The following is a 13,319-nucleotide window of genomic DNA, read 5'->3' on the forward strand; positions in this document are numbered from 1 at the left end:
TGCGGACAAGACTTAGCAAAATGTCCTATCTCTTGACAATGGAAACACTGTACCTTATTACTACCTGTCATGGGTGCCTTTCCTTTATGATCAGCTCGTGGAGGAACAGTGGACTTTGGAGGTGCTAAGCTACTAGGTTTAATAGCTGGAAAATTCTTCTTTACCTCCCCAGCTTGGAACCCAAACCTTCTAACTGGCTGTGCTAGAAGCTCCTCTGCTCGTAGGGCCTTGTCAAAACAATCCCTCACTGAGTGCACTTCAACAACTCCGATACCCCTGTTGATTTCAGCTCGCAATCCCAGTCGAAACCGAGATAACAGTTGCCTTTCATTCTCCCTTATGCCTGTACGAGAATAAAGTGCGTCAAACTTGTTCATGTACTCGGCAACAGTCATAGACCCTTGACGAAGAGAGTTCAGCTGGTCTTGTATGCGAGCTCTAAAGTTGCGTGGCAAGTATTTATCTGATAACTCAAGCTTCATCTCCTCCCAACTAGTAGGTTCTCTACCACGGTCTTCTAACTCTAGCTCATAGGTCCTCCACCACTCACGAGCAGTCCCAACTAGCTTAGCACAAGCTAGTTTCATCTTCCGTTACTCAGGTAACTCATAATAGTCAAAATAGTCGTCTAGTGCGACTACCCAATCATAGAACAATTGGGGGTCATATCTCCCATCAAACTCCTTCAGATCGAGCTTGACCTTCTGTGAATCTCCGGAATACCTCTGTTGCACGGGACGCTCAGTCTCAAAATATCCTCTTACATGCTCTTCAAAAATAGGTTGTGCTACCGGAACCCTTTGTGGTGCTCTCAGATTAGGGTTTGCTCTCCTGTTAGTCAACTGAGCAACTACATTCAATGGGGTTTCTACTTCGGGTGTTGTACGTGAATTGCCAGTAGGCGTTTGTGGAGGGGTCTCTTCATTCAACAACCTGGCATCCAATTCAGCCCTCAATTCAGTTTTCCATTTTTGTAGAAACTCCATAATGGAAGTTAGGGTGGGGGTGTTGTTCTCAGCCATACTCTGATACCACTTAATGTAGGACTAAGTTTGAAAACGCAAACTAATCCAACTGCAGGAACTTTTAGTCAACAACCACTAATCACCCAAGAAATAGACAATACACAACAGTCCAGAAATAGGAATCGAATAGCCCTTTGTAAAGCAGAAATTTCAACTCAGAACTAGAGTTTCAGAAATCAGATATCACACCAACTATAGGATTAATCAGTAGCAGAAAATAGGGTATTAAAATAGACCATACTCAGTAGCAACACCACAGAGACAAAACAAACCAACCAGATTTCAATTCTGGACAGAAACACAATCGGCCAGATTCAGAAAATTAACCATACCAGACAATCACCTGGTCTGATGGGCATGGAATCAGGATCGAACCTCCCTTCCAATAGGGGGGACACTAGATCCAAAGGGGAGCTCAATCCAATGGCTAGATAGCCCAGCAAGAGTAGTCGATACTTGGAGAATTCTGGAAAAAAACTCAGATCTGAACTTAACAGTAGATTAGTTCTCTTACCTGAGTTGCAGAACAATAACAGCAGCAATAAGTCTTGCCCACATTAAACAACAATAACACAATAAAGAAAACCAGAAAATAATAGCAACCCACTCGGACTTCTCGCCGCAGAGTGTCGATTGGATCAAACACCAATCCCTAGGCCTTGATCAAACACAAGGAGTAGTCATTGAAGCCAGCGACAGCAACAAGAGTCTTTTTTTTTAAGCATAAATCGTGGCTCATTAAAAGAGCAATCATCTTTATTTATAATGATGGGGAGGGTTTACAAGTAATAGTAACTCAGAGTTACTAAATCTGAGTTACTAAAAATTTATTACAAGAAGTTACTAAAAACTGGAAATTAGAATCTAATGAAAATAAAAACTAGTCTAGACAGAAATTAGAAACTAACAATGACTTGAAATTAGAAACTAATTTAGGTACTGAAATTAGAAACTAAGGCTCTGTACTGTAACATTCTAAAAAATGGGTTCTGATGTTTTTTTATTTTTTTGAAACAGAAATGAGGTAAAACCTGTATGGGAAGCCCGGTTCAATTTCTTGTTTTTTTGAAATGAACCGGGCACTAATGAGACTTTTGAATCCTTTTTTTGGAGCATGAAATACTTGCTTTTCACTTTTAGAATTGATTCTGAGCAAAAGGCGCCGAAACATAGGTATCACTTAAGTTATGAAGGGAAAATGGGGAAATTACCCTCAAAACATAACAAAAGTTATGTTTCAAGGTAAACCCTAACCCCACTTTCACTTGAAGGAGGCGAGAGGCGAGAAGCTCTACTCGGTACAAATTTTACGGACTACCATCTTCGATCTACCATCTTCAAGGTAAACGAAGATCTCTCTCTCTCTCTCTTTCTCGTTCTCTTTCTCTTTCTCTTTCTTTTTCTCTTTCTCTTTCTCTTTCTCTTTCTCTCTCTCACTCTCGTTCCCTTTCTTTCTTGATCTCTTCTCCCTCCTCCTCTGTGCCTTCATCTCTGAAAAAATCTAAACTTTTTCACTCTCTGTGGGCCTACAAGGTAAGGCAACCAGGTGCAGAAATCAGAAGAGATCGAACCAGTGATTTTGTATGAATAAACTTTTTCACTCTCTAGAGGCTCTGCCCTACCCATGATTTTTTATGAATAAGAAAAGCTCTCTGCTACTGATTTTGTTGATTTCTGACCCTGTACTGCTGTGAGATTTGGTAGCGAAGGCCTGGTGGTTTCCAAGTTAGGCTCTGGCGGGATTCAAAGCCTTCAATTAGATGGATTCCTGATTAATTATCTCTCCCATCTCTTCTCTATCTTTCCTCCATCAAAATCAGGTCAGAATTCTGAAATTTTCTCTCCTGTGATTTCTAATTTTGTTAAGAACTCTCAGCTTTGATTTCCATGTTGGTCCTAGACTTCTAGTTCTAGTTATTGAGTTAATCATTGTTAATTCCAGTGGTTTATGCTATCGATTTGCTCAGTTTTAGTGGTTTATGCTATCGATTGTTAATCATTGTTAATTCCAGTGGTTTATGCTATCGATTAACTACTAGTTTCAGTTCTGTTTATTTCTCAGTTTTCCTACGGATTTTAGGAAACCTAATTCAAGTATACTTCTTTAAATTCTGACTATTCTGATATTGTTTTCTATTGCTAATTACCGGACAGATCGAGGGTCTGGAGGCTCTGGCAGTACTGCAAAGATTCAAGCGTCATCGTTGGGAGAGACAGACCGATCAGGCAATTCTCCCCTTCTCCTTTTCTTTACTCCTCTTTGTCTCCTTGATTCTTTGTTGCTCGGTACAAATTTTAATCCTTCTTATTTGTTCTTTGATAGGGTCTTTCCTTAACAGTTTTTTGCTCAAACCCTTATTTTGTATTCAGTGGATGATGGGTTTTGAAACTGTTTCTGACATCGCAGGTGATTCTTTCGAGGGTATACGGAGATTGAGAGGTTTTCAGCCATTTGAGGTAACTGAACATTCTTTCTTGTGCAATATTTTAGCTTTTTCTGCGTTGGGTTTTCTTTTTCTGATCCTGAATGTGTCACGTTGAATGAGCTGATTGTTCAGGTAAAACACCTTCTTAGTGCTTTTGAATTGGGATTTATAGTAGGTCTATCATGGAAATGTTTATTATGTCGTCCCTCTTGTTTGGTTCTATAAATTAGTTTCTTCCTCGTTTGAAAGCTATTACCTTTAGGAATCTCTCTCTCTTCCTCCCCACCCCCCAAAAAAAAAAAGGAACACCAATTGTTGAAGAAAGATGATCTTGGTGAATAAATGGAAAAATAATTTATGGAGTTTTGCTTATCACAACAGAGAAGTGGCTTCCTTCCAACAATTCAGAGATTTATCATAGAGTACTTTTCCTTTATTTGTCTAATTTCTATGCCCAATTAGGATTAAGAAGGGGGGAGAAAGGGGAAAAAAATCTACAACAATGAGATTTTTGTCTGTCGCAAAAATTCAGCAATGAGATTTTATGAAGATTACTATTTTTCCCTCTTGCATTAATTAGCACATTTATTTATCACCCAACTTGGAGAGAGTTTAGATAAGTAATGGAAGCCAAATTTGAAAAATGAGGGAGTTTTTAATTCTTTAACCCCTTCTCCTTAAACATTGGCTTTTTCAAAGGGATGATTATTGTGGAACATAGGGACTATATAATATCTATTTGGCATATATTTGAAGAACATCTGAATTTCATGCTCAGAGGTCGAATCCCTAGCTTTGGGCTTTGTTTGACTTAAACTGCAAAAAGTAATAGTATTGTTCTCCTATCTATTTGGCCATTATTTACCTCAAGACTTCTACATTAATTTGATTCCTTGGTTCTCTCTTTTTTACTGAAAGGGATAAGGTCATATATGTAGCATTGTGGTAGAAGTCCTTTTGAAGTGGCAATATAACATCTTTCTAATTTATTACTGGAGTGAATTGAAGTGAAGTTTTCTTGTGAATGCCACTGGTTCATTTTAGTACAGCCCAATATGTATTCAAAACCTCATTGAAGGCCTTTGAAAGCCCTGTGTGAGTAAGGTCATAGGGGTTTCATAGATTAAGGGTTGGGGTGCCTTGGTGAAAATCAGTGTTTTCAATTTGGATTTTAAATTCATGTTCTTTTTTTTTTTGGTAAAATAGTGAGAAAATGTCAACTTCAAAACAAGCAGTTAATGAGACTGCAAAATGGAGCCAAGCAAATGTAGACACCCTTATTGTTCTGATGGTAGAGGAAGTTAAGAAAGGAAATAGGACTACTTCGACTTTTAATAAAGTTGGTTGGAACAACATTGCCAATAACTTCAAAGAAAAAACTGGGGTCAACTATGCCATTATACAGTTGAAGAACAAAGTGAACAAACTGAAGCAGGATTATAGTCAGTTTAAGAAGCTATTGGAGACAACTGGTTTTGGTTGGGATACTGTTTCAAGAACTTGTACTGTTGATGATGAATCCATCTGGGAATCACATATTAAGGTATGCTCAATTTGTATTTAATTTGAGTATTTTGAAATGCCAGGATATATCAATTCAAGTATTTGATTATGCGTATTTTTTATTTATTAGGATAACCCTACTTGGGCACGATTTAAGAAGCACGGACTACCACAATGGTCAGAACTATGTATGGTATTTGGTGATACATATGTAGACGGCAAAGGAAGTGGGACTCAAACAACCGTGTTAGAAACTTTGGGGGCCGATGATGCTAGGAATATGATTGAGTCTTGTGATGAGTCAAGTTCCGCTGATGAAGTTACTCCATTAGGTGACACTCAAACTGAAGCAGTGGAACAAAGGCCAGCTACTAAGCATAGGCATGATAGGACTCCAAATGCGAAAAGGAGGAGGAACAAGTCTAATGATTGGTCAATAACATTCAAGGCAATTCAAGATATGAGTAAATCAAGGGTAGAACGAGATGCGAGCATGTCCACTGCTTCAACCCAAAATGCGGAACAGATGTACGGGATTACTAGGGCCATGGAGGTGCTTGAGTCAGGATATAAGTTAGATGAAGCACTATACGAGAAAGCACTTCGGAAGTTAATCGCTGACCCGCAATGGAGAGAAGCATTAATTTCCTGCCCTCCTCATCGGAAGTCAATACTCCTTCGTACCCTTCAGTAGTTTGCTTCTTGAAAAGTTCTTTTAATTAGATAGATTGATAAATCTACTTGGATTGTGCCTTGACCCTACTTTTAACTTTGATGGTTTGCTATGTTTTTCTTCACTTTTTAAGATGTTATGGATGACTGTGTCTTGACTTTTTTTTATAACTGTAGTATTTGATGTCCTAAATATTTGTTCATTGTACCTTGACACTACTTTTAACTTTGATGGTTTGCTATGTTTTCCTTCATTTTTTTAAGGTGTCTTGGATATTTGTTCAAAATTATGGTTTGATGTGTTTCCATATTTCTAATTTTATATTATAGGAATGGATCAAAGAATGATCGCATCTAGGGAACACATTGAACAAATGGAAAGGGATGACACTGATGCAGAAATCATGATGTGTATGATGTTGTTGATGAAAGCACGTGATTCATTATACACTAGAGAGCCCATACGAGATAGTAAATTGACAGGACCAGAGCGAGTGAGTGAGGTTCTAAACAGACATGTAGACAGATGCTATGAACAGTATAAAATGGAACGACATGTCTTCCTCAACCTTGAAGCATTAATGCGACAATGTGGTTGGTTGGAAGATAGTCGATATTTAAGAGTGGATGAGCAGTTGACAATGTTTATATCTATCGTTGGTCACAATGATAGGTATAGAGACATAGCATAACACTTTCAGCGTTCTCTTAACACTATAGGTGAACACTTTAAGAAAGTGTTACGTGCTTTCATACTCCTGGGACAAGAGAATATCAAACCTCCAAACTTCAGTCGTTGCCCTAAACAGATTCTTGAAAAACCAAAGCTCTATCCTTTCTTCAAGGTATGTTGCTTATAATTAAAACAATGATTATGTTGTTTTGTGGTTATACCTGGTTTGATTTGATGAATATTCATGTATTGGTACTAGGACTGCATTGGCGCGATTGATGGCACTCATGTTAGTGCTTCTGTACCTCTACCCAAACAAATACCGTACAGAGGAAGGAAAGGAGATACAACCCGGAATGTTATGTGTGCATGTGACCTTGACATGAAATTCACTTTTGTGTACGCTACTTGGGAGGATTCTGCAAATGATTGTCAAGTATTCAATGAGGCATTGAATAACCCTAAATTGAATTTCCTCATCCTCCACCTGGTACATTCTAAATCTTAACCTCACAAGTTGATTATGCTCTATTTTACATATTGTGTTGATTCATTACTTTTCACTTTATGTGCTAGGTAAATATTATGTGGTTGATTCTGGTTATCTATCTACTACTGGGTTCTTGACGCCGTTCAAAGGACAAAGATACCATCTAAATGATTATAGGAATAGACGTCCAAGGACAGCAGTAGAGCTATTTAATAATAGACACTCTTATGTTAGGAATGTCATAGCAGTTTTGGTTCTTTGAAGAAGCGCTTCTCAACTCTCAGCAAAATGTCATGTTTTCCACTGAACACCCAAACATGCATCGTCATTGCTTGTTGTGCACTTCACAACTTCATTCGGGAGGAAGAAATTGCAGACAAGAATTTTAAGGAGTTTGGTGAAAATTGGTGGAATGAGGAGCCTGAAGAAATTATACCACCGGCTCACATTAGTATAAGCTTAGCAGAAAGAAGAAGATAGATGGATGATCTTAGGAAAAAGATTGCAAATGAGTTAGCTGTTAAAGCCGGAATGGCTCAAATTACATGATTACATTTTGATGATTGGATTTAAACTTTGAAGTAGTGGGACATGTTTTGCAGTTAAGAATTAAGTTGGAAGACCTAATTTATGCCCTTAAGTTCATAATTAAATACTTTAAGAATTATGTCTTCCCTTGAATTTATTCTTGTTCATACTTTTATGTTATTATGATAGATCATATTTTTGTTGAAACATTTCATATTTCATATGGCAAGGAAACACGGCCAAATATTTCATATTTGAAGTGAACACCATGTTGTTGATATGGAGATATTCTTATTTGCCTCATTCAACTTAAGTTATTTGGGTAATAATGATTTTCATAACTTAGAATTTATTAAAAAACCATTGACTATCCTTAGATTTTATTTAAAAATCACAACTTTGACACCCATGGTGAAGATGGCACTTTATGTAAATATTGGTTTCTAACAGAAACGATTCTGTTAAGTACGAACCATACATGTTTCTGTTTCTTTCAGGTTACAAAATCAATTTTTTTTTTGTGATTACCATACAACATTTAAGATGCAGAATCACTCTAAAAAAATAGAAATGCAAAAAAGTGTGCTAGCCCCAAAATCATGTTAAAAAAACAGAATCGTCACAGTACAGAGCCAGTCATTCAACATTTTCTTCACAAACTTTGGGCCAAATGCGACGACTTTTATGGTACGATGAGGCTAAGGTCGACATGCCATGGGAGATCAGCCATGGCAGGGAAGGCAAAGAGGGGTAAGATTGTTAGATGGTTTTGATCCATGTGAGGTGTCGGGTTTGGGATGAGTGGGGTTAACTGAGTAAAGAAATTGGAACTTTTTTTTCCTTCGTCAGATTTGCTTCCTCCACGTCGCATAGATAGACCTTTACGGGCACTCCATGGGCGATGGCCTCCATGGAGAGGATCCGGATCCAAGGGAGGATTGAAATTTAGGATCAATTTATCAACTTAGATCGATTGGCTTTACCTATTTTTTCACAAACTGATTTTTTACAATTTTACCCTGATCGTCTTGGAAAACATAAGCCAATAGACATTTGACTATAGCTCGAATTCAAATTCTTCTGTTTCAGAACAACCCATGGTAACCTTACCTAACAATCCCCACTACCAGCCTTCTTTCGAATTTCCTAATTTAATCCATATAGAAGTTTCTATTTCAGCCCAAAATAGCTCCAAATGGGCTTGTAGTTTTTTTTTTAACAGGTTGTATTCTCTTATTGTATGCTGATTTTATGATGACAAAAAATATCATTGATGCAACCTTCTGAAGCCTACTCTATAGTGTGAAAAAAGATCAGGAATGAACGATAGAACGTGACAGAAATCTGGAGTGACCCGATGGACGTGCATTTAATTTGATGTAGGATTTTAGCACTTTTTCGCCTTCTAAAGAATTTGTGATGTTATTTAAGCAAATTGCTTATCAAGTTATTTATAGGAAGATTATAAATTTTGACATAGGATCTAATTATTTTTAATTTATCTAAAATTTGTATTAAAAAAAAATACACATTCTACACATGTTGGGATTTTTATTTGTTTATTTTTGATAGAATACTCGTGTTAGAATAAAACAAAATTTGACCCATGGAAGAGGTGTGGTATGGAATTAATTGTTTTTTTTTTTTTATTATTATTATTATTTTATTTGGAAAGACTATTGAACTTATTGCATACGTCTCCTATTGTAACATTAAAATTTAAATATGGTATCGGAAGTACAATTTGTCACATTCACTTGAATTGGTCTGAAGAGTAAGGGTTTACTGATAATAGAAAAGGTATTAAGAGGTACATAATAATTTAGAATATTAAGGTAAAGCCAATAGAATCACATATTGGGAAACTCAAAAATTAAATTGGGGTTAGTCCGTATCTAAGAAGTTTATGTAGACAATGGACTGTCTGTGCTTAATCGAACCTAGTGTACTCATGAGCAAGCATCATTACATTACTGGTTCAACTCAAATTAATTGGGATTTTTTTTCTCTTCTAGGTGCGTTTTAATCCCCAATTAGGACCTGAGTCTCTAGTTTGTTTTGGGGCAAGGATTTAAATCTTGGGAATCGGATCAATATCAGTCTTGGCCAATCTTTATCTTGATCTTTTCAATCCTAATTCATATGTATGGTCTAAAGGTAAAATTGTAATTAAAAAAAAAGAAGAGGTAGATTCATCCAATACAATCTGATTCTGGTCGACCCAAAAAGATATTGAACCATGGCACCAACCCCATAATCGTTCTAAAGTTTTCGAACCTTGCTTTACTGTGTAATTTGGAGCAGGGATTTAAATCGTGGGAATTAGATTGATATTGTTCTCCGTCGATATGCTTATATTGCCTAGAACAGTTGGTTTTATCCCTACTTTTTTTTTTAAATGATTTTGTCCTTGATCCAATAGCAATACCCGGTCTAGACTCTAGAGGCATCAATATACAATCCGGCCGATCTAAGCTACGAATAATTAGAACTCTAGTTGGAGTCAATTCTGACCCCGAACATATAAATCAAATTTTGTTTAAAACCAAATTGAATTGAATCATTGATAATCTGGTTTTACTTTTAAATTCTAATTAATAAGGAACAGAGTTTTATAGATGGGATGTAGGGGTCAAGTCTAAACACAAAGGCTGCGAAATGACCACTATGCACCACCCGAAGCAAACTTATTAAATCGATTAAATAATTCCTTATCAGGAAGAAATTAAGCTTAAGATTAAGGTGCGAGACTCGGTGAGAGTGAGAAAGAATGAGATTGAGAGTATAGAGTTTGACCCTCTTCCTTTCTGTTTTGATTTTAATTAAAAACCGTTTTGGCTTCGGTGTACGATCGTTACATCATGAACTGAAACCGAACTGTGTAACATCATTTCTTTACATGTAACGGCTTCAAAACGGCAAGCACATTAGAAACTGTATTTCAATTTGAAGGCGATTTCCGATTTCATTATTTCCTCTTCCTTTCAAGTTGGACACAGCTTACTTCATCTTCTACCGATCAAAATCTATATATACATATACACACATCTATACAACAACCCAGAAAAAGGGTTTCTAGCTCGATGGGTAAGAATTAGGCATCAAGTGGATGTGGCGACAATGCATTTAATTTATCCCTCTTCACTATTCTAACTTGTTCATGCAAGACATCGAGCTCATAAATATGGTGAAATAAAAAGGTTAAGTTTTGTTTCTTCTTGTGTCTCTTTTATTTGATTTTAGTGCTTGAATTAGGCATCAACTGGATTATTCACTTGTTAGGTTAAAAAGGCCTAACAAAAATAAATAAATAAATAAACTCTGTTATCATATCATGCATTTATTGGCTATTAGGCATTCTTTCTGTAGCTCTGATAATTATCTCTGGGATTTTATGATACAGTTGTTGGAAACGCTATGCAAAAATTGTGGCGATAATGTATTTCAGCATATTGTTGAACTTGATGTCTTGAGTTATGGTTTATTTATTTTATTGATTTTATGATTTTAAGACAAAATCATTTCAAAATTACTCCAAAATTATTATAAACTTAATAGGGTAATAAAATTGTTCTTATATCCCTTCAGTTGTACTTTGATCAGCAACAACACTTGTTTGGGTTCCTTGAGAGCTAAAACCAGATCAAGTAACCCTAAAAATCTCATGTATGAATCATACACACCAAATAACTAGGCTAAAAAATTTAATATGTACATCTAGAAGATAAACTACACAATAAATGTACATCTAGTAGATAAAATACACAAGAGTCACAACCGTAACTACATTCCTATCCTTTGGGCTAAGAATGCACTGATCTTCTCGTAAATCTAAATTTACTGTGAAAATACAATTACTTTTATCACATATGGGCTTGGAAACCTCTAAGTTATAGTCCTTTCCATACATGTATTTTCTTTAACTTGGGTGACATCACCTTTGGGCAAATGTCATCAACTTTGCTGCGCTTGGAAAAACTATGAAAGAATAGGATGTGACACTTTTGTGGATTCCATCCAATCCTTTCATAGCTTCTTAGAAATATACAGTGCAGCATAAAATATGCGGAAGCTCACATCCAGTTTAATTCTAACATATTTGTCCATCATAAGGTGTTTCAAACAAAACATACAAGTACAAAATGACATGAATATGAATTTACTATATATTTCAACCATAAATAATTCTTCAATATCATGATAATAATAAATCAATGTAAAACTCAAAATAGTTCTTTTGCATGAAAAATAGTATAGTTCACTGAATTTATTCTCCCACTAGCAACCTAATATATTGAATTTTTCCTCCCATTGGTCGAGCCACATAAAATAGCTTAAGATCTATACTTCTATCATCTCACTTGGTTCGACTAGTTATAGATTAATCCATTTATTGGAGCACACAATTCGTTAAATGTGACATACATATAAACTTGTTCACATAAGCCAAAAAAACAAAAGAAAACCAAACATTTATCAATTAATGTTCATAAATAGGTTTTCAAAGAACAATGACAGTATTTCAGAACTTGGTATTGGATTGATCAAAACCGACACTAATCCAACCCAATCAATCCGAATTGATCCAATTGGAATATAAAAATAACACAATAAATAAACCTATAACCTCTGGTTATAATCATGAAACACTCATCCACCTTATTGCCATTGATCAACTGTCCAATACCTTTTAGGGTAAAATCTTTGTTTTAAAAACATAATACCAAACTATTGATTTGGTTTTCCTAGTATAGAAAAATAGGTCTTTGAGGCAAATGTGGACCTCCATATTCTCAAGTCACTTTTAAAGACATTCAGTTTAATGGTTCAACTCAAGGAAGAATAATCTATTCAATATTTAATTAATGTATGTAACATCAATAAAATTAAAACTAATATTACATCACTAACCATTAAACATAACCAGAGTGTCAACCGAACTACACTCTCAATCTTTGGGTTTGGAATGCACTGGTCCATTCAAAAACTACAATGACCGTGGGAGCTTTTCAACTTAAAAAATTACTGTCACTTTTGGATGAATAGAAACTTCTAGGTTAAGGTCTACCTAAAATACACTTGCATTTATGCTTATCTTTGATAATGTCGCCTTTTGGCAAACATTACCTAATTCTTGACAATAATTTTCTATGTCTTTGAAAATAAGACAAGACATTTGAGTTGCAAACATATTGCAGTAATCTTAGATTTTACCACTTTGTTGGGTTCCATCCATTCCATTGCAATAGCTTACAACTACACCTGACAGCTTAAATTTGTGAATTATTTAAACATGAACTAAATATCATTTAAATGTCAAAGAACAAGCATATAACTATTAAAAAAAAAAAAACATTACAATGCTCAATAATCAATTACTTCAAGAGTGTCAACTGAAACTACATTCCTAACCTTTGGGTCTGAAACATACTGGTCCACTCAAGTTTGTGCTATTACTGTGAAACTTCTTCTAACTTTCGAAAAGTACCACCATCTTTGAATGGACAACATCTTCTAGGTTGAGAAATTCTTATTCTGTTTTTCACTTGCTTTAACTTTAACTTTTCTTTGATAATGTCACCTTTGGGTGAACATTAGCAACCTTGCTACCAACTATTATTTTCTGTCTTTCAAACAAAGAAGACATTTGATTTGTATTCTATTACAATAAGGTTGAACTTTACCACTTTGGTGGATTTCATGCAATCTTACTACAATAGTCTACAAATTCATTCTAGCAGCTAAAAGTAACATTATTTAAGCATGAATAAAAAAAATATTCATAAACAAAAGCATGAACTATCATTACCAAGAATAAACAAGTTCATATTCTGATATGCAAGTAATGTATGAGTTGATTTTCTTTTATTTCTTCCAATTAATTGAAAAATTATAAAGAATTATTAAACACCCATACTTGTAACGTATACAAAACAGATCATAAAAGTTGATCAAAACTAGGTTCATAATATATCAAAATGAAGAGCACGAAAAACTGGACT

At 35.4% G+C, this 13,319-nt stretch overlaps 1 long non-coding RNA gene across 3 annotated transcripts; it reads left to right on the forward strand.

The window, feature by feature from the left end:
- Positions 1 to 2,332: 2,332 nt before the first annotated feature.
- Positions 2,333 to 4,864, forward strand: LOC122061319. 3 transcript variants are annotated; one of them, XR_006134622.1, is made up of 5 exons: positions 2,333 to 2,367; positions 2,730 to 2,845; positions 3,180 to 3,311; positions 3,433 to 3,482; positions 4,658 to 4,864. It is a non-coding gene; the product is annotated as an uncharacterized LOC122061319 (long non-coding RNA). The 3 variants fall into 3 exon arrangements; XR_006134623.1 differs by lacking the exon at positions 2,730 to 2,845 and having other exon boundaries at positions 2,354 to 2,367; XR_006134621.1 differs by lacking the exon at positions 2,333 to 2,367 and having other exon boundaries at positions 2,711 to 2,845.
- The last annotated feature ends 8,455 nt before the right edge of the window (positions 4,865 to 13,319 follow it).

Source organism: Macadamia integrifolia, chromosome 2, assembly GCF_013358625.1.
Source record: "Macadamia integrifolia cultivar HAES 741 chromosome 2, SCU_Mint_v3, whole genome shotgun sequence".
NCBI classification, from domain to species: domain Eukaryota; kingdom Viridiplantae; phylum Streptophyta; class Magnoliopsida; order Proteales; family Proteaceae; genus Macadamia; species Macadamia integrifolia.